Source organism: Podarcis gaigeae (genome assembly GCF_964106915.1).
Source record: "Podarcis gaigeae genome assembly, chromosome: 18".
NCBI classification, from domain to species: domain Eukaryota; kingdom Metazoa; phylum Chordata; class Lepidosauria; order Squamata; family Lacertidae; genus Podarcis; species Podarcis gaigeae.
The window spans coordinates 4784508-4788073 of record NC_139696.1 but is presented as its reverse complement, the minus strand read 5'-3'; the positions used below and the strand labels follow the sequence as shown (position 1 = coordinate 4788073).

The 3566-nt window shown below is 49.8% G+C and overlaps 1 long non-coding RNA gene across 1 annotated transcript; it reads right to left on the bottom strand.

Annotated features, from left to right (window-relative positions):
* Positions 1 to 2660: 2660 nt before the first annotated feature.
* On the bottom strand, positions 2661 to 3463 carry LOC310835886. The gene is made up of 2 exons (XR_014559765.1): positions 3327 to 3463; positions 2661 to 2761 (listed from the first exon to the last, which is right to left on the bottom strand). It is a non-coding gene; the product is annotated as an uncharacterized lncRNA (long non-coding RNA).
* Between the last annotated feature and the right edge of the window lie 103 nt (positions 3464 to 3566).

Sequence of the window (3566 nt, the reverse complement as noted above, 5' to 3'; positions counted from 1 at the left end):
TCCATGAGAACAGACTGCTGGTTTCAGACCAGTGGCCCATCTATTCCTATATCCTAATCTCGCAGATGCCTCAGGAGGAAAAACCCACAATCAGGATTTGAACCGAAGAGCAACTCTCCCCTCCGGGGGCATTCAGAAGCATTGCCCCTTCTGACTGCAAAGGCAGAATACAACCACTGTGTTTGAGTAATTACTGAGAGGCAGCTTTGTGGGCTTGGCATTTATAGCCACGCTTATAAAATTCACGCTTATAAAATGTGATGCTTTTGGATTCTGGTGCTGGAGGAGACTCTCGAGAGTCCCATGGACTGCAAGAAGAACAAACCTCGCCATTCCGAAGGAAATCAGCCCTGAGTGCTCACTGGAAGGACAGATCCTGAAGCTGAGGCTCCAGGACTTTGGCCACCTCATGAGAAGAGAAGACTCCCTGGAAAAGACCCTGATGTTGGGAAAGATGGAGGGCGCAAGGAGAAGGGGACGACGGAGGACGAGGTGGTGGGACAGTGTTCTCGAAGCTGCCAGCATGAGTTTGACCCAATTGCGCGAGGCAGTGGAAGACAGGAGGGCCTGGCGTGCTCTGGTCCAGGGGGTCACAAAGACGTGGACACAACTAAACAACTACAACATTATGGAAGAAACGTCTTGAAATAGTAAGATTTGACCGTGGAACCAGTGATCTGGCTCCAAGACTTTAATAATAATAATAATAATAATAATAATAATAATAATAATAATAATATAATAATAATAATAATAATAATAATAATAATAATTTATTATTTATACCCCGCCCATCTGCCTGGGCTTCCCCAGCCACTCTGGGCGGCTTTCAAGAAAATATTAAAATACTGTAATACATCAAACATTAAAAGCTTCCCTAAACAGGGCTACCTTCAGATGTCTTCTAAAAGTTTGGTAGTTGTTTTTCTCTTTGACATCTGGTGGGAGGGCGTTCCACAGGGAGGGCGCCACTACCGAGAAGGCCCTCTGCCTGGTTCCCTGCAACCTCACTTCTTGCAGGTAGGGAACCGCCAGAAGGCCTTCGGCGCTGGACCTCAGTGTCTGGGCTGAACCATGGAGGTGAAGACGCTCCTTCAGGTCTACTGGGCCGTTTAGGGCTTTAAAGGTCAGCACCAACACTTTGAATTGTACTCGGAAACGTACTTTGGCCACCTCATGAGAAAGACCCTGATGTTGGGAAAGATGGAGGGCAGAAGGGGAAGGGGACGACAGAGGACGAGATGGTGGGACAGTGTTCTTGAAGCTACTAATACGAGTTTGACCAAACTGTGGGAGGCAGTGGAAGACAGGAGGGGCTGGCGTGCTCTGGTCCAGGGGGTCATGAAAAGGCGGACACGACTAAACGACTAAACAACAACAATACAATTCACAATGCGCCGTTCCTCCGAAAACAACAAAACAATTAAAAAAACGTATCAAAAGCAATTCCGGTATAGGCACAGTTTGGGGGAGATTTGGGTAAAAGGCCCGTCGAAAGAGGAAGGTCTTCGGCAGGTGCCGAAAAGACGACAGAAAAGCTCCTATCCAATATCCAGTGGCAGTCAGTTCCGAAGGTGAGATGCCACAACTCTAAAGGCCCGGTGCTGAGCTCTATCTGCGTGGCCTGTGGCAGAGAAGCCTTGATTCCATTTGAATCTGACTGGGTTTAAATAAAATTTTAAAAATTGGAAGGGATCACCATCTTTGAAGCAGATCACGAGAGCCCTGCTCTCTCCCATCTTTCGGAAGAGGTGCAATTTCACATCATTGCAGAGTCGCAAGGGCACCCCAAAGGACATCTAGCTCAATCCCGTGAGACGAGAGGGGCGGCGTGTCCCGTTCCGCCGCCAGAGGCACAACGGGAAGGCGCCCCCTTGTGGTTGTGCCCACCTCACCCCCGGCTTACCCGAGTCACGTGGCGGCAGCCGCAAAGCGACGACACACTCCGGCGTGGTCTCGCCAGAAGCTGGCGCCGCTGTCTATGTTTCAGGGCTTGTGCATGTGGGAAAATGGACAAATTATCTTAAACAACCCCCCTACCAAGGAAGGAGAGTCCGCCGGTTTGTCATTTGATGCGCCCAGTGACATTTCGGGAAGTTCTGATTAGGGCGGCGGGGGAAATAAACAAACAAGGGTCCTTAACTCAGGATCAGCATCTTAAAAAGTAGAGACATCACCTTGCCAGCAAAGGTCCGTATAGTTCAAGCTCTGGTTTTCCCAGTAGTGATGTATGGAAGTGAGAGCTGGACCATCAAGAAGGCTGATCGCTAAAGAATGGATGCTTTTGAATTCTGGTGCTGGAGGAGACCCTTGAGAGTCCCATGGACTGCAAGAAGATCAAACCTCTCCATTCTTAAAGGAAATCAGCCCTGAGTGCTCACTGGAAGGACAGATCCTGAAGCTGAGACTCCAAGGCTTTGGCCACCTCATGAGAAGAGAAGACTCCCTGGAAAAGACCCTGATGTTGGGAAAGATGGAGGGCACAAGGAGAAGGGGACGACAGAGGACGAGATGGTGGGACAGTGTTCTTGAAGCGACTGACATGAGTTTGACCAAACTGCGGGAGGCAGAGGAAGACAGGAGTGCCTGGCGTGCTCTGGTCCAGGGGGTCACGAAGAGGCGGACATGACTAAACGACTCAACAACAACAACTCAGGATCTCTGCAAGATTTTTCTCTGCTTTATTGAATTCTCCTCTTATTTTGTTGGGCAGCGGAAAACCATGGCTTGGAATTTGCCGTTTGGCCAAGCCATCACGGACCTATTTTTACCTGTTGCCAACTTGTTCCCTCTCAACCTGCTTGCATGCCAGCCCACCAACCTTTTGCCCCCCGCCCCCGATAATGGGCCCCGATCCGGTTACTCAGAAACTGTGCCAAAAACTCCCTGTGTGCAGGTAGTGAGGAGCAGAGCCTTAAGGGAATTGTGTTGTTTTTTTTGCCAGTGTGGAGCCTATCGCTCTTGCTGCCAGGATGCTTGGGTTGCCAACTTACCAGGAGGGAGAGAATTTAAGCACCTTCTGACGCCTGCGCTTTTTAAACAGCTGCTCAGGTCTGCTGTCGAACTTTTGCATAGCATGGGGAACTAACCACCCACCCCAATAAAAATCTGCAGGTCAGGCTCCTGTTAACGGCAGAAGAGCGTGGACAATTCGCAGATGGGACGGTGGCAACCGGGATTCCTGCGATAAAAGAACTCCAAAAAGGCAACTTCTGCAAGAAGTTAAGAGTCCGTTTCCTGCTTTCCTAGATTCTTTTTTGGGGGGGGGGGCGCGACAATCTTAGAGGTGCAAAATACATCGTGCAGTTATAACGGGCATCGCAGACCAAAGAGGTCCACATATTCCTGTTCAACTTTTACCTGTTGCCAACTTGTTCCCTCTCAACCTGCTTGCATGCCAGCCCACCAACGTTTTGCGCCCCCCCTCCCGATAATGGGCCCCGATCCGGTTACTCAGAAACTCTGTGCCTTAAGGGAATTGTGTTGGTTTTTTTGCCAGCGTGGAGCCTATCGCTCTTGCTGCCAGGATGCTTGGGTTGCCAACTTCTTCATTCATTCTTCTGCCT